The 19246-nt window shown below is 34.8% G+C and overlaps 2 pseudogenes; both read left to right on the forward strand.

The window, feature by feature from the left end:
* Positions 1 to 1364: 1364 nt before the first annotated feature.
* Positions 1365 to 3256, forward strand: LOC149546873 (L-gulonolactone oxidase 2 pseudogene; annotated as a pseudogene).
* A 10374-nt stretch (positions 3257 to 13630) lies between these two features.
* On the forward strand, positions 13631 to 18863 carry LOC149546874 (putative L-gulonolactone oxidase 1; annotated as a pseudogene).
* The last annotated feature ends 383 nt before the right edge of the window (positions 18864 to 19246 follow it).

A 19246-nucleotide genomic window follows, 5' to 3' on the forward strand; every position in this document is an offset into this window, starting at 1 on the left:
TAGTCAAGGATTTCCCTAGGTAACAAATTTGGTGTTATTGTGTATGGTTATTGCACTTGTTGATTACATATTTTAGATTTAATAAGGATGATTTTTTCTTTTGATTGCATAATTGATTCATCAACAACCCTTCCCCACCCACGCACCCCCTCCCTTCTTAGTTATCTTGGTGGATTTTACTTTCTAACAATTGGTACCAAAGTACCATGCCCTTGAAGAAAAAGATTAACAACTGAAGGATATCTATGACAAGTCATTTCAAAAAGGATAGTTTGAAGTTTCATGAAACCAAATATGATAGTTGGAAAGAGAAGGTGAAGACACATTTTCTATGCATGGGTCTAGGATATTGGTTATTTACTAATGATGAGAAAAATGTGATTGAAGAAGGCAAGTTTGAAGATTGTATTGAAAGACAAAGAGATTTTTTCATGCATAACATGTTTGCTAGAAAAACACATTTGACAGCCCTTCCAAATGAATATAGTAAGGTAAAATCTTCAAGATTAGCATATGAAAATTGGAATGCTTTGGAATCTACTTATGAAGGTGATAAGCATGCTAAGAAGATTAGATTACAGAATTAGACATGCTTGTTTCAAGAAGCTAAAATTAGAATATGCAAGAAGCTATTTTGGGAGAAATTAGAAATTGTTACAGGAATCAAGGCTTGTGATAAGGAGGAGGATGAAGATGAAATTGTATGAAATATCTTGTAAACCATGATACTCACATATAAGCTGATAGCGCAGCTGATTGAAAAAGTTATACCATACTCACAAAATTTTACTAGAGAGACTCTTCTTGGAAGATTGGAAGCTGTGGATATAAGCTTAAGACAGAGTGGAAATTTTCCTAGAATTGAAACTCCATTCAATGCATTGAGTGTTCAACGTACTTTGAGCAGAAGTGAGAGTACTAATGAAAATTATGAAAGAAACAACGGAAAAACTGAAGACTGAAGACCATATGATAGAAATTGTTATCATTACTTCAATTTTTTATGAAATGTGACATGAATAACCCTTGAAAAAAAAAGAGGAAGAAAGAAAAGAAAAGACAAAAACTACCAAATGCCAACGTTATATCCACCATCGTACAATTGCAAATATTCTCTCATTATTAAAAGACAAATAAATAAAACCACGAATTTTGTCGTGTTTGATAGTCTGCGTGTGAAGTCGGATCAGAAATCAAAGAAAACATTTTATAGCGAATCAGCATTATAGAGAAGTGGTCGGATTGCGATAATGTTCGTCACATTTTTCTATTTAAAATTAGACGGATTGCAATCATGTTTCACACCAGAATCTGCAGTTCATCATACAATTGAATTTCTGTAGCCTGAGCCTTTCACACTTACAATGGCGGAGTCTCAGAGGTGGAGAAAAATTTCATGGATTCTAACTTTTCAGTGCAGTTTGATATTTTTGTCTTTCCAAAATCAATCCTGTGGAGCTGCTTGCGGTGCACCCAAAGTCCAGTGTGCTGCTGACGCAGAGAGATGCCGTGTCACAAACTTCCGAGGCAAATGGGAGGATGAAATGTCGTGTAAGGCTGCCAAGGCTTTTTTCCCGAAGACAGAGCCGGAGCTTATCCACGCAGTTGCATATGCCGTCAAGAAAGATATGAAAATAAAAGTTATAACTGGGAGTGCGCATTCGTTGAACCGTTTTGCATGTCCTGGTGGAAAGAAGGGCGTTGTTATCAGTACTAGGGATTATAATGCCCGAGTCAAAATCGATGTGAAATCCATGGCGGTTACAGTTGACTCGGGGGTTAAGATAAGAGAACTCGTGGATGCACTCGCGGCGAAGGGGCTTGCGTTCCCTCATACAATCGACTGGGATGGCGCTTCCATGGCGGGAGTTATTACCACGGCGGCTCATGGAAGCAGTTTGTGGGGAAAGGGCGGCGGAATCCACGACCACGTGGTGGGTATTCGCATTGTTGTTCCTACGTCTGCAGAAGAGGGCTACGCAAAGATCATTCATTTGACTGAAAAAGACGAGGAGATCAAAGCCACTAGGGTTTCACTGGGAGTATTGGGAGCTATTTCTCAGGTGACATTTTTGGTGGAGAAGATGTTCAAGCGTTCGGTAAACCCGAAACTCAAAAAAGAATCTGGTCTGGAAGATTTGATTGTAGAGTTTGCTAAATCGCACGAGTTTGGACGAGTGAATTGGTATCCTTCATTGTCTGAAGTGGTCTACTCGAGACAGGACAGAGTCTCCCCAGACGTCCCGGGGAACGGGAAAATAACCATCTCGTCCTTTCAACCGGCCACGGTGAAGAGCGTTGTGGACAACAGGAGAATTGGTATGTTCATTTCAATTTAAATTTAATAAAATTAATCCAGTTTCTAGATCTCCGTCTGACGGAATTCTGTCCAGATGAGCTGAACAACGCGAAGATAAATGTGAGCAATTTCTGCAAGTTAGTCAGGAGGCAAGTCAGAGAAGGCATCAAGAGAGGGAGTGGATATCTAAGCGATGGGAAAACTTTCAGAGGGTTTCCTGTGGTGGGGTATAATCACCTTATGCAGAGTTCCTCTGGTTGCCAGATCGATGCCCATTATAATGATAATAATATCAGTCTATGTCCGTGGAAGGCAAAGGATTTGAAAAGCAACGATACTATTTGTCAGTGGTATACAGAAGTGAAGGGCGACTACTATCATCATACTTCCATTGCAATCCCTCTGTCGAGAGTAAGGGAAGCCATTATGGACCTCAAGGAGCTTCGCGACATGGATCCAAGTGCATTTTGCTCGCTTGATTCCAGTCTGGGATTGTTATTTCGGTTTTTCAAGAAGTCAGATGATTACTTGTCCCATAATGAAGACAGCGTGGGGATTGAATTTGTTTATATCCGCTACCGAGAGAAGGGAAGGGCAAGGTGGAATGAGGATGTGATTGAAGAGATTGAACAGATGCTTTTGCACAAGTATGGAGGAGTGCCGCACTGGGGGAAGAATCGGTTGTACAGCTTCGATGGAGCAGCCAAACGAACTGGGAATTGGGCCAAGTTTTTGGAGGTGAAGAAACAGCTGGACCCAAAAGGGTATTTTTCTAGCGAGTGGTCAGATGGAGTGCTGGGGATGGGTGAAAGTGTACAAATATGGCGAAATGGTTGTGCTTTGGATGGGCTGTGTGTTTGCAAAGAAGATCGTCACTGCGCTCCGGACAAAGGATTCTTGTGCACAGCGGGAAAAATTTGGAAAAACGGTAGTGTTTGCAGGCAAATGTCGGATTGAGAAATTGAATCTGACTGTCAATAAAATTATCCAAGTAAATAAGATGGACAGTGAGCTACGAAGCACTATTTCGAAGTAAATGTTATTTCTTTCTTTTTCTATTATTTTTTTCAATGTTCTCTAAACTACTAAATAAATAAATATATTACAGACAAGATTGCATAGAAAAGTCAAGTTTCGTTAGTTATATAGACCGTTACAAAATTTAGAAGCAATCAAAACAAAATTTACATAACAATTACAAAGTAAGGGAGAACTACTAATAGCTGAACCTGGTTTAATAGTCGTCTACTAAATTTTATAAATTAATAGTTTATTAGAATATTATTTATGATCTAATAGTCATATTCATTTCTTGGAAAAAAATTAGCAATCAGATCATCAATGTTACAAGTTAATTGGTAACAATGGTGCATCATTACTAGAGCATGTATAGTTGTATGATTATTGAGACATTTATGTAAAAGAATTAGATCGATTGTGAAAATATTTTGGTTGTCTAAGTGGATTGGTAATGGAGCAAAATAAGTCAGATATTCGGCAACACTTAGAAATGACTATTTGTTTATCCTTTAATGCTTAAAATGATTTATAGCAAGCATCATTACTATCCTAAAGCCATTACAATTTTTTAAAGAAATTAAGTCATGTAACTATACAACAACAAAAAAGACTCATTGAAATACAATGTGTAATTTAGACTTTGTGAATGTGCAAAGTTAACTATAACAACTATTGGTGCACTTCTCCTAGTATGTGTATTTGTGTAGCTATTGAGATGCTTCCCCTAGTGTGTACATAAATAGAAAGCTTCTTTTAGCGATATTTCCCTAGTAAAATACAATAGACACGTTGAAAAGGATAGATCTCAAAGTATTTTTTATTTATCATATAACATATTTATGTCAACTCAATATTGAGTCTAAATTTAAATCTCTCTTAAAGCACATTATTCAATGAAATACACAAATCCTAATACATTCCATTTAATTTTTCTAGCATGTTTGATTTTAGTTTCACTTAATTTCATCATCATACTCATTTATGTATCTATAAAATATATCACACAAGGCATAAATAAAACATGCCTTCGATAATGTAAAAAAATCTACACAACTTTCCTTTTAACAATACAAGGTTTCTCACTTAACCTTTTTGTAGTTATAGATATTCATTTGGTTCCTTTAAATAACAATACAAGTTTTCTCACCTAACAATACAAATTTTCTCACTTAATGATAATACTTTAAATATACTTCATTTTGGCTTCTATAGATATACATTTGGTGGCCAATTGAAAAATATCTAGCATTTTAAAGTTCAAGTGTCAAAAGCATCGATTAAGGTTAAAAGTAATGATAGAAATGTAACTTCCTACTTAATGCAATGTAGAATAAGGCACAAAACTAGCCATTTAAAAAAATTGTATTATAGGTTCTTGTTTGGGATGGTATAAAGAACTATGCAAGCACTTGCATGTGAAATGGTGTTGGACTAACCGCTAAGGTTACCATTTGAGATTCATAGAATGGCTTAATCATCTCCTATGTTCTATATGTCTAGTGGTTGTATCAAGCATTGATAGGTCAATATTTTGGTGTAACAAAAACCCTAGCTTGTAACAAGTGGTATCAAAACTTGGTCACAGGTTCGAATCTCCTTAGGTAATGCTAAGGGGGAGATTCTTGGACTAACCACCAAAATTCTCCTTCTAGATTCGTGGGATGGCTTAACCACCTCTTGTGCTCAAAGATAATTTTAAGAAACCACCCTTTAGAAAAAAAAAGTATAAAATTTTGGTGAATCATACATTAGTTGAGGGGGAAAAAAAATGTATTATCGAATTTTTATTTTTAAGTAAGATTTTTTTAAAATTTCATTGGCAATTATTTTTCAATCATATGAAAATTCTATAAAATCATCGTGAATCTTTCATTATTGATGAAAATTGTGGGAAAAAGTACACATGCCTAGAAATAATACTAATAATTATTATTGTATGGAGCCTAATCAATTATCAAACTTTAAGGTTAAATGTAGCCTACTTTTATCATTATAGTTTCCCTCCAAAATATTGAATGGTGGTTTGGGGGAAGCACCCCTATTATTTTTAACTATTGGATGATCCTAAATCAATGGCCTAAATCTTATTTCAAGCCAATCTTTTAAAAGGATACCAAGGTTTAAAGAAATTCCCCAAAGTAAAGACATGTGTCCCTAATCAAATCTATTTCATGCCAAAGTGAGAAAGGATAAAAGGTTCCATGAAAAGTCTTCAGAATAGAGACACATGTCAAATCTATATACTTAATCTGTAGCATAACTTAAATTTTTACCAAATAATGGTGAATATGAACATCAATTAAGACAAGCCTTAAAAATTATAGGCAAATTTTTTAAATTTATTATGTAGGAAAATTAGATTCCATTGGCGAAGTCATCATTAAATACAAATACTTTTGTATTATTATTGGTGATTGGCCTAAGAATGGGATCCAATTTTGGTAAGTGTAGGTAACATGGAAACCTAAAAAGTACAAAAAAAAAAGCCAAATCTAGGAAACCCAATGAGTGATATTAGCCAATTGGCAAATATTATCCACTAAAGTTATCCTTTCCTATGCTCTATATGTCTAGTGATTGTATCAAGCATTGATAGGTCGATCTATTGCTGCAACAAAAACCCTAGCTTGTAACAAATGGACACGTGAAAGAAATTGTGAATAGTCATAGTGAAGAGAAAATAGAGGTACTTTTTAAGGAAAGGCTTTGTCAACCAAGTTAGTTATTAAGATGGCTAGGGAGCCATGAGAAATGTAGTAGGGAAAAGTATACAACATGCTCAAGTTATTTGAAAGAGAAGGAAACCTAAGGACATGGATGGTTGATTAGATTTGCTAAGATATTTAGAATTATCATAGTGGCTAGTTATAAGAAAAAATTGTTTAATGTTCAAAGTTATCAAGGTGGATAAAATAATGAGTCTAATTTAAATGGGGTTTTGGATAAAGCCTAAGAATCTCCAAGGTTTCTAAGGGTTTGGAAAACCTATGTGTTAAGTTATGTGTAGGAAGAGGTCTTAGGTGGAAGAGATAGGACATAATGGAATGAACTAGTTGGAATTAGGGTAGTGGGATGACTTTCAATAATGTTATGTAGTCAAAACTTTCTTTGTGATTAGAGTTAAGAGGATGGATAATGTCATTATGGTGGAGAGTAAGTTGAATTGAGTTGAGTAGACAATCATAGATTGAAGGTAGATGAATGAGAGTAGTTGGAGCCTATTACTGGAGAATATTGGACTAGTTGTATAGTTCGATAGAGGATCTAGGAAGAGATCCCATTTGGTGAAGTTTGAAAGACATCTTCACATAAAATAAGGAAAATAAGAGTTTCTTAAGAAGATTGTGTTGGGTCTAGAAGTTGACTTTTCATAGTCAACTTCTTCCCTCCATTTTCCCCTATCAAATAGATATGTCCTATTAGACATAAGACCTTTGGTAGATTACATTTTATTTGAATAATGCTAACCTAACAAGAATTTGATGCAAGTTAGAAAAAAATAATGATATCTTGCATCATGAGGATAAATAATTGTAGGATAATGTGGCTTTTTCCATTTTTGAGAGAGCTCTAATGCTTGTCCATATAAGGCCAATACAATGGTTGAAGGGTGCATGATATACACAATAATATGTAGGCCAATTTTGACCTCAAATCAATCAACAATTAAATGGCATTTTGGCGTCCTATTCAGAGGAAGCTCAAGATTGTGTTCGCTTCAACTATTGATTTTGTTTGTTTCAACTATTCATTTTTATCCATTACTTCAAAAAAAATTAAGTTGTTGTAATTCTAATGACAAACCAAATTGGATCAATAAGGATATTATTTGTACAATAAGATCCTCCTTGGATGTGGAGCCCTTGGTAGCTGTCAAAATTATGACAACCATTAGCTACATACCTAATGAGGATATTGTTAGAGATACATCATCCTTCTCAAATGTGGATCCCCTAATGATCATTGAAATTGTGGTGATATTTAGTTACAAATATGACAAGGGTTTTGTATGTCTTAAAATGTGCTCATCATTTACGAAGCTCCTAGCAATTATCAGAATTTTGGCATCCTATAAAATTACAACAATGAGAGAGTTTTTGGAATTTTGATGAATTATTAAATTCAAGTAATGAGGATGTTGTTGGACAAATTCAACTGATGAAGATGTTGTTGGACATATAGCATCCTCAGATGCAACCTCCTATCAAAATCATAGTAATGTAGTTTTAGAATTATAGTGTTGGACGGCATCGTTTGAGCTTCCAACAAAAAATATTTGATGGTTGCATTTATCAGAAGTGTGACAAAGTCTTGTTGAAATTCCAACTGGCAGTTCTTGAAAATTTTCCTCCAATGTACTACTGCTAGTAGGGTCAAAAATCCTAAGAGAGTATTTTCATATTAGTACATAGTTGTAGGTACCATCCCCACCGGAGTTTTCCCTTGGCAAGAATTTCCTCAAAAAATAAATCATGGTGTAACGAGTTTCTCATGGTTATTTTATTTACTTTTCAGTATTATTTTTATTTGGTCATACAAATGTTTAAGTGTTTAATTTGTGTAGAACTGTTAGGATACTAATTCATCCCCTTCTTTCTATGTTGGGTCATTTTTTAACATAAATATTTTATGCTAATATCAAGCAACTAATTTATAAATGATAATATTCTTATTAATTCATTTTAGTAGTAATTTGATTGCATTAATATAAAGATAAATATGAATCAAGAGTCACCTATAAGTTTGCAACCCAAATAATGGGTGGTATAAATATTTCAAAATGAATGGGGAAAATAACCTCAAGAAAGGAGAACAAAAAGAGTGCTTAGGCTAGTCATCCACGATGTGGTTGAGACATTGACTCTAAACACCTACCACACACAATATTAAGACATCTATTTCAAATGTTAGAGATAGAGTGGGTGGAGTAGTAAAAAAGGAGGATATCAGTTGGAATATATTAAAAGGAAACTACCAACATTTCTAAAATGTATAGAGTATTTCCAAATGGAGTTTTAATATATAATGTTAGTGTAAAAAGGGTCAGGCATTGACTATCTCTATAAGGTACTATATGTGTGTGTGTGTGTGTGGACATATATATATATATATATATATATATATATATATATATACATATACATATATCTATATATATGTGTACGTATATCTATACATATACATATATATTTTTATATATATATATTTATATATATATATATATATATATATATATATATATATATATATATATATATGTATATGTATACATAGATAGATATATGTATATGTATACATATGTCTATGTATTCATACATATATATGTATACATACACACATATATATGTGTACACACACACACACACACACACACACATAGACACACACACACACAAGAAATTTACAAGAGTAAATTTTAATATTAGTAATATACACTATTTTGGAAAAATGTTTCTTAAAGATTAAATAAGAATATAGTTAGTTCATATTTTATAAGATATTGATATAATTTCTTATGAGAAGAGTGACTATACAATTCCTATCTAGTATCGGTATAACGATTGCACTCATTCCTATATAAATGGATACATACTAGTGTAGGAGTTAAATTTGTCTCTATGTGAATGACTAAAATAAGACAAATATAATATCATAGTGCCAATGCATATGGTTAGTACAATCCTTGTATGAATGGCTAGATGAGAATTTTCCTAAGACTTTCAGTGAGGAGGTAAGGATGATCCTCATACAATGGTTGATAGTGTTAGTGAAAGAGATTAGTATAGTTTTCTATGAATGGCTAGATGAGTGCTAGAATACTTTGATGATGGAAACATATGCTTATGTGATTGGCATTGGATACAAGGTGTCCCATCCAAGAAGAATGTTAAGGGGTGCCCTCCAAAAAAGATGATAGAATAGTTCTAAGGGATGGGAAACTTGATCGAGATATGTCTTTTAGGTTGGGATTATGTTAGAGGGTAAAATAGTATAGTTAAAATTATCATTGTTTGAATATAGACATTTATTTTTCAAGTATTAATTTTTCCAATATAACCCTATATTATGAACATTACATAGGAATGATTTGAGATGCATTCTTAAGAAAGCATATATCCTTGTTTTAAATCCACTTGATTAGATAAAGGTCCAAATTATAGAAGTTAGAATTTATATGATGCTTAAATGTTTCATAAAATACCTCCATAAAAGGATGTACCACCAATGCTTTATTTTCATGTTATATTTAAAATAGTTTTTTGAAACGGTCTCCAAAGCTTTTAAGTCAATGAAAATAGAGATTGCTAGTCTAAAGACATATAAATAATCACAAACATAAACTAGTAATGATGATAAAAACTTAAGATATATTGGTAACTTGAACAATAGAGTAAATAATTTAAACAAAATATATTTATAAAGTATAACTATAACATATTATACTTATATTCCCATGTGTTTGATACTTTTAAAATTGAGACATATACCCTAGATTATATAAAAAGTGGTAATATGGTTGAGAAGGTGATGGTTACCTCCCTTGTTAGGATCCTTAACATGGAAGAGAAAAACCAAGGGGTGGAAAAGAATATGGAGGCTCAAGGAGATAAACCGATCGGGTGTGATAACTAATAGGAGAAGAACATGAATAATGTAGGGCAAGCTACTACTGACAAACAACCTCCAATCAATCTAGATTTTACCAAATAGGAGGAATCTGTCACCATATTAATCAAGGAAAATTAGGACTTGGAAGAAAAGTTTGACATAGGGGCTAACTTTTCTGTTCATGTGATGCATTCTTCTATAACCACACTGCTTCTTCTGCAACTTGGGAAGGAGGAGAGAAATGATGCCAATGACATGGAGACAATTATTTCTCTATATGGCTTTTTAGTAGACAACTGGTTCTTAGTGTTACTAGAGAACCCGAACAATTAGAAGAAGGAGAGTTAGCTCCTAGTCTCATGCTTTTCATTTTTTCTTATATTTACTAGTTACTACTTGGCCGATGGGGCTTTCATTTTTATTAAGAATTGAACTTGTTTCATTCCCAAAAATATTAATTGGCCTAGGTTTTTGTATAATTGTGACATCCTGTTAGTTGTTAGTTGTAGTAAGTTTAGTTATATAAATATTTAAGTTTGGAGGTTTTTGATATTAAGGAATGGGGTTTGTTAATCCTTTGATAATGAATTAAAATTGATCTTCAACCATATTTTGATATTCTAGGTTAGCCCCCACTTTGGCTACTTATTAATATTAAAGACATATTTTACTGATCTCTTATTTGAAAAATGCTCTCATGGTATATAATTTTTTTAGAAACACCAACAAAAACTATGTAGTTGACTACTATAAATTTTGACACCACAACCTTAGCCTATATCCTCCATGCCTATACAAAAAGGATATCTTTAGGGATGTAACTATTACAACATATCTAATAGATATATGCTAAAAATTTAGAAGCATAAACAATAAAGTAGACCTATTAGACAAAATGCCTCAAAGAGAGTCACTTCATGAAATGAGATGTTTGGAGGGTATGCATAAAACCATGGACTTATCAAAGAAATTAAATAAATTTGTGAGAGGATACTAGGAAAGTGAATATATATGAATTATTTTCTATTATATTGAATCTATTCACAAAAGAAGAAGGTATAAAGCACAGTATTGGTATCCAAAAATATAGATAGATAATTTTTCTCATTTATTAAATAGGTACTCTCATAGAGATGCATGTAGAACTTGGAAGCATAGACTAGGCATGATAGTATCCCTAAAATAAATTATGTCTAAATGATTGAAATGATTGTATGGTATACATAGGATACAATTCTTGAAAAGATTTAGAAACTTTTATCAAAATGAAATCAGTAGCTAGAGAGATATGTTCTATAGACATTGTTAATCAACATAATTTATTCTAAAAGAAATCCCAAAATGTAACATCCTTCCTTTTTCCAACCCATATTTTATGGGTATCATCCTCCGTGCAAAATAAACCCTTGTTAAGCTTAGTGTAGTTCCTTCATGTCAAGAGCCACTAATCCTTATTGTGTAGCCTCCTCCCTCCCACTCAATTGCAATCCAAAATAAAAATTCTCATATTTGTACATTGATTCATTTCATATTCCTCCTTTTATATTTTTAGGTCTATTTTTTTAATGTATTTATTTCTTAAAGACCCCCATCAAATCAGTTTGATGTGGGTAAGTCACACCTACCCAAAAGAATCAACTTTTCCTTAAGATTAAACAAACTCCAAACCCTAGAAACCATGTCTTTAAAAAAGAGGTCATCATAATCATCATCACCATCATCATCATTTGATTGACCTTCCTACTCTTCATTCGCAAAACCCTAGCCACTACCCCTTGTCATTCCACCATTTTTGAGATGCCTTCAAATTTTGACCTGACTTTTGAAAGAGTTAATGTAACTAGAATAATTGAGATCAAGAAAGATGGATGCATGGTCAATATGACCTATAGGATGTATGTTCTACATACATAATTTAAATTTATCATCCTTCATTTTTTAGTGATTATTGACAATATTAAGCTTAGTTAGCTAGACTCATAATAATAATTAAATTTACAATTCAAAGATTAGGAATCCACATGTGGGGTCAAATTAGATAATGTTGAATGTACAACCAATAAATTGGTTGAGATGAGGAGTTTTGATTATCATTGGTAAAGTAAAACAATATTTCCAAGATGTAATAATGAGTATCTAGTGTAGGAGTGTACAAAATGACAAAATGACTTAATATCATGTGCTAGCACCATGGAGTTATTTGAAGGTTATATGCATTCTTAATTAAAACTATTCCTACAAAATTATAAAAATATACTAAATAACAATCAAATTATGAGTTCCAAATAAATTCTAATGACATAAAACCACATTGGATGAATGCATGCATTTTGTTGGATCACAATATTGCAAAACTGATCTAGTTGGATAATAAAATTTTGTTGGATAATATAACATTCATAGTTCAAGTAGGTTATGGTTTGTGGTTTTGATAATTTTGTGGGAGTCGACATCTCTTTGTTGGCTTAGGTCATTGTGGTAAGCTACTTGGTTGTAATGGCCCAAGGCTTTGCCTTCTTGTATTTGTAACCTTGAGTTTAGGGCCCTCTCCCTACCTCCTTTATCAAAACATTGCAGAACCTATGATGCTATTTGTTTCTACTATTGAGTGTATTGTTTGTGTATTGTTGTCATAAACATAGAGAATGGTTGAGAGGTGCATTATGGTATAGGTCATAGCTCAACAGTGTGCCTCAATTATTTTAATTTTGAGGCCACTAACATTGTGTATTTTTAACATTCATTGAATTGAGATTAATGATGTGAAGTTTTTAATGATAAGAATCATAACATAGATGGTGATCTAATCACATCTATAACACCTTAGTTTTAATTATATATTTATAAAGAAAAATTAAATAATAAAGACTACAATAATTGATATATTTTGAAAATAAATACATGCATAGAAGAAACTACCATAAACATTATATTTTCAATTCAATTTCACTGAAATTAAATTGGAAGGCGAGATCAACAAGGTAGAAATCGCTATTATTACTTTTATTTTTAATAGAATATTACTTACACGTCTTTAATACCAACCATCATAATTACCATCAAATGAAGCTAAATAATTCTCTCGCATTGAAAGACGGATATATGGAAACAAGCATGTTGTCGTCTCTTTTGGTCTGTGGGTGAAAGTCGAATCAGAAATGAATAAAAAAAACAGTTAATATCGAATCAGCATTACAGCGAAATGACCTGATTGCATGTTTAAATTGATTATGTCTCCAATTTTCCTCACGGTTCCCTATTTAAAATTAGCTGGATTGTAAACATGTTTCACGCCAGAATCTGCAGGCTGCCCGTCTCATAATTAAGTTTGTGAAGCATAGGCTTTTACATAGACAGCGGAAAAAATCATCGATTCTAACTTTGGTCTCCGATGTAATGTGTTTCGCATTGCAAAACCAATCCTATTCATCCGCTGACACTGATTGACGCCATGTCGCAAGAATTTTGTTGCTTCTTTTGTGGCGTCGGTGAAAGTTGAATTAGAAATCAATTTACAAAACAGATCATAGCGAGTCAGCATTATAGTGAAATGGCCCGATATCGAGTTTAAAATTGACGATGTCTCCAATTCTCCTCACATTTCTCTATTTATAATTAACCCGATTGCGAACTTGTTCCACACCAGAATCTGCAGTCCCTTCTTATAATTGAGTTTATGTAACCTAAGCTTTTACATTGACAATGGCGGAGACACTGAGGTGGAGAAAAAAATCATGGATTCTAACTTGGCAGTGCAGTTTGATGTTTTTCGCATTGCAAAACCAGTCCTGTTCAGCTGCTTGTGGTCCGCCAAAAGTCCAATGTGCTGCTAACACAGAAAAATGCCACGTCACAAACTTCCGTGGAGAATGGGAGGATGAAATACCGTGCAAGGCCGACAAGGCGTTTTTTCCCAAGACAGAGCCCTAGCTTATCGACGCAGTTGCATATGCCGTTCGGTAAGAGAAAAAAATAAAAGTGATAACTGAGAGTGCGCATAAATTCAACCGTTTCGCATGCCCCGGTGTTAAGAAGGGTGTTGTTATCAGCACCAAGGACTATAATTCCCGAATCAAGATCGACGTGAAATCCATGACGGTGACCGTTGACGCGGGGGTGGCGATAAGAAAGCTCGTGAATGCACTCGCAGAGAAGGGGCTTGCGTTCCCTCAAACAACCGCCTGGGATGGCTTGTCCATGGCCGGAGTTATCAGCACGGCGGCTCATGGAAGCGGTTTGTGGGGAAGAGGCGGCGGAATGCACGAGTACGTTGGGGGTATGAGCATTGGTCTGCCTGCGCTTGCTGAAGAGTGCTACGCAAAGATCATTCATTTGACAGAGAATGACGAGGAGATCAAAGGCGCTAGGGTTTCAGTGGGAGTGTTGGGAGCCATTTCTCAGGTGACGTTTGTTGTGGAGAAGATGTTCAAGGGTTCGGTCACCCTGAAGCGCAAAAAGGAAACTGATCTGGAAAACTCGATTGTAGAGTTTGCTGAATCGCACGAGTTCGGGCAGCTGAATTGGTATCCTTCATTTTTAAAAGTGGTCTACACCAGAGATGACAGAGTCTCAACTGACGTTCCGGGGAACGGGAAACTGGCCCTGCCGTCATTTCAACCCGCCACGGTGAAGAGCGTTGTGGAGAACAGGGTAATTGGTAAGGTCTTTTCAATTTTCATCTATTAGATTATTCAAGGTTTTATATTTTTGTCTGATGGAAATTTGTGCAGATGAATCGAACAACAAGAAGATAAATGTGAGTAATGTGTGCAAGTTTCTGAGGAGGCAGGTGGAGCAAGGCATCAAGACAGGGAGTGGATATCTGAACGATGGGCAAACTTTCAGAGGGTTTCCTGTGGTGGGGTATAGTCACCTTATACAGAGTTCCTCGGGTTGCCAGATCGATGCCCACTATAGTAACAAGAATAGCAGTCTATGTCCGTGGAAGGCAAAGTATTTAAAAAGTAATGACACGATTTGTAATTGGTACACTCAAGTGAAGGGCAACTACTATCATGATGCTGCCATTGCAATCCCTGTGTCCAGAGTAAAGGAAGCCATTAGAGACCTGAAGAAGCTTCGGGACATAGATCCAAGAGCGTTTTGTAGCCTGGGATTGTTATTTCGGTTTTTCAAGAAGTCCGCTGATTACTTGTCCCGTAATGAAGACAGCGTTGATATTGAATTTCTCTATATCCGGTACCGAGAGAAGGGAAGGGCACGGCGGAATGAGGATCTGATTGAAGAGATTGAACAGATGCTTTTGCACAAGTATGGAGGAGTGCCCCACTGGGGGAAGAATCGGGTGTACACTTTCAATGGAGCAGCCAAACGAACAGGGAATTTGGCCAAGTTTTTGGAGGTGAAGAAACAGCTGGACCCAAAAGGATATTTCTCTAGCGAGTGGTCGGGTGGAGTGCTGGGGATGGAGGGTAAAGGGGTACAGATATGGCGAGATGGTTGTGCTTTAGATGGGCTGTGTTTTTGCAAAGAAGATCGCCATTCCGCTCCGAGCGAAGGATTCTTGTGCAGAGCTGGGAAATTTTGGAAGAACGCTAGTGTTTGCATGCAATTGTCGTACTGAGAGATTGAATCTTATTGTCATGAAAAAATAAGTTCGACAATAAGTTACGCAGCATTATTTTAATTAAATGTTTTGTTTTGTTTCGCTGTTTTTCTCCGTTTCAAATTATCTAATATCAAATAATTATAATTAGAAAATTAGAAAATGATGGTCGAACGGAAAATTCAATTATAGGTAGTTATAGGTCATAGACAACATAAATTATAAATGAATAAACATTTTAACAGTCAAAAATTATAAATGAGTATAAAGATTATGGATGAAAGACAAGGGGGAGAAATTATAGGCTATTGAATGTTTCAAAATATGCAAATGTATGAAAAGTAAAAGAGTAGAACTAAAATTGTCATTAGGGTAAATTCAGAATAAGGTGAGAAATATGTACTGAAGAGGGGAGTAATAATGTAGATAATTTCATAACCATCACATTGCAAGCAAAATCATTGAAGAGTTGGATGTCCTTGCAAAATGCAAGATTATATGTTGATTTTTTGGCGCAAAATTAAAGGAAGAAAGATAAAAAAAGGTTGTAGGGAGGTACTTGAAAAATACACTCAAAGCCCGTTTACATTTAGAAATGGAGACCAAATTTCTATTCTTTCAGCACAAGCCCATATAAGGACACAATGTGCATGTGGAAGTAAGGATTTCTAATAGAATGTTGGACTAGGCAAATCCTAGAAAAGATAGGACAAACACTAGGACCATTCATTGACATAGATATTGAGATGCCAATAGAGACTCGTACACATATGAAAGGTTAAACATCATTGTCATACGAAAGATTCCAGAAAATATTAGACCAAGGGCACAAGGTAAGGATTGGTTATAGACTACAAAAAATAGAAGATTTTTATTTTTAATTTTTTTAATCTATGGTAGGAGAAACCATTCAACTAAAATGTGGAAAACTCCACGAATGAAGAAAAGAACTAGATATCGAAGGAGCATATGGACATAAAGATAAAATTTGTAGGAAAGTCTGAAATTTTGAATCCCTTAGATGGGCATGTCATAAAAAATATAATATTTTTAACTACATAGATAGGGAGAGAGCCCTAATCCCACACAAAGAGTCACATTACAACATTACAAAATAAATAAAAGAAAAAGAACAACAATATGCCACAATGCCCTAAGACCAACCAACCTACTTTAAAAAATCAAAAACAACAAAAAGGAGATTCCATCAATACCAACTATAGTTAGAGAACCATATTAAGTTATTTCCAAGTTTACTACTATTAATGATATAAATGTAGTTCAAAAAATAAAAGCATATTATATAAATACAAAGAAAAAGTATAAGTCCCTTGTCTGACAATAATGGAGTCTTGTTTGAAATAATCGAAGAACTGATTGCAAATGTCGCTAGTCTAGTTATAGAGGGTAAAAATTGGAGAAAATAATCAAGGGTTGCAGATGAGATTAGCTTGCAAAAAAAAATCTAACTTGAAGAGGGTCTTGTATGTTTCTATGGTGGCTTTGCGTGTGAGAGTACACTAGAACCCTCAGATATGGTTTGATAATTCATTATGAGGTACATTACCATAGAAGAAAAAGTTAAGGTATGTTACTATTACCATTTCCCCATCCTCAACTACTTTAGGAATAGGAAATGTACATCCTTTCATTACCTGTTACTGCATTCTATGGAAGGTTGTGTGCAAAATATACACAAGAAGCTAGAAGAGGGTAAAAGTTACACTATTTACCACTAAGCCTTGATGTTTCAGCTATTTAAGTTCTATAAAGGCCTACACTTGAAAATTCCTATCACAATCCTTTGCCCTGTCAAAATCACCGAGGTTTCCCAAACTTCATCCCCTTTTGTTAAAAGCCAAGTTAATAAGGAGCCCTTTGCTACTACTACAAAGGTCAAAATAGAGAAAATTGAGATCTTAGATGTTCAAAGCACTGGAACAACTACTAAAAAGGACACCCATATGTTGAGTAAGAAAATGAGGGAGAAAAGGCCCTTGGCCACCCCTGGTAAGGAAAAACCTATTATTTGAGTCCATTGATAACTTAGGAAAGAAAGGCATCCCTAGGCCCAAAAGGAAAGTCATTGGGAGAAATGATGGTGAATTGGAGGAAGAGATAGGTAGTTAAGGGAAGAATGTAGAGGACATCGGTGGGGATCAAGATAGCCCTATGACCTCTTGTGTGTCTAATACCTTTAAAATAGAGGTGAATGCCACAAAGTCTAGAAAAGAAGGTGATATGGGTGAGAAGGGAACAATTTCTTCCACTATAAGAATCCTTAATATGGGTAGTTAGAACAAAGGGGTGGAACATGTGAGGTGTGATAAACAGAAAGAAGGGAATATAGTGGGAAGTGACATTTAGAAGGAGAAGAGCACTAGGGGGTGGGTTGCTACTGTCAAACAACCACCAACTAATCCAAATTTTATCAAATTAGAGGAATCAATCACCAAACTAATCAAGAAAAATGAGGAACTAGAGGAGAATTTTGACAGGGTTGCCAACTTTTCTATGCATGTGATGCATTCTGTTGCTACCACTCTTCACCTTCTCCAGGCTAGGAAGGAGGAAAGTGTAGATGTCAAAGACATGGAAACAACGTGTTCACTATATGGTTTTTTGGTGGATAATTGGTTGTGATTGTTACTAGAGAAGCCAAGGAACTAGAGTAAGGAGACTTAGATCCTACTCTCTTGCTTTCTTTTTTCTTATGGTTTCTAGTTTCTACTCAACCGAGGGGGGCTTTGTTGTTGTTAAGTACTAGACTTTTTTTATGCCTGGAGATGTTTATTGGGTTATCTCTATGTATAATTCTAACAATATATTAGTGATTAGCTATACTAAGTTTAAGTATAGAAACATGTTAGATTCGGGGTTTTTTGTCATGTCCCCAATTTTTCTGGTGACAGTTTGATTTAATTAATTTAATTAATCTGGTTGTCCAAGCACGACTAATTAATTATTTTAATTAAATAAATAAATATTAAAAGATAACCTTGTATTTAATAAAGTGACTTGGAAAATATTTAATAAAGTCACTTATGAGATAAGATCAAAATTGTTCTAGAAGTCTCTGGAGAAGGTGGAGAGAAAAGAATAAATAGGCACCCTGGGGCTCCATTCGAATGAGGGCAGTTGATTATCTCTCTTTGTGTTTTCAGATTGTGATTCAATCACAGGTGCATTGTGGAACCTAGGGTTTTCACAATTGTCACAGTTGGCCATTGAGAACGATAACTCTCAATTGGTACGCGATCTTGAGGGTGTGAAATATCATCCGAATTATTGCAGATTGGAGGTGACGCTGCAGTCATTTCATCGGAGCGAAATTTGCGGCCAAGGGCCAACGTGGAAGGAATATTTTGAGAATTATTTGTAGAATAGAGAGAGCTGCAATATAGGACCGCCTTTGTTCGTTGTCAACCAAGATTGAGATCCATCCGTATCAACAACGATTGGAGATATATAAATTGCATAAGCATTTAAAGTTCAAAGAACGGAAGACTTCTTATCAGCAAGCATTCCTGTTTAATGTTGGAATCAAAGTCTGGAATGAAGACATCTTTCCAGCCAGCTTTTTCATTAGAGGCCGAACCTGGACCGTAGGCAAGTTGCAAAGATCAGTTATGGTGGGGTTCCTATGAACAACGAGTGCATTAATCTGCAGGGCATCTTCGTCATTGGAGGCAAAATCAAAAGGTGAAATTGCAAGTACCATCTAGACCATTACGAGGGGCATTTCATCAAAT

Source organism: Cupressus sempervirens, chromosome 7 (assembly GCF_028749045.1).
Source record: "Cupressus sempervirens isolate cs-2001-9-10 chromosome 7, ASM2874904v1, whole genome shotgun sequence".
Lineage (NCBI taxonomy): Eukaryota > Viridiplantae > Streptophyta > Pinopsida > Cupressales > Cupressaceae > Cupressus > Cupressus sempervirens.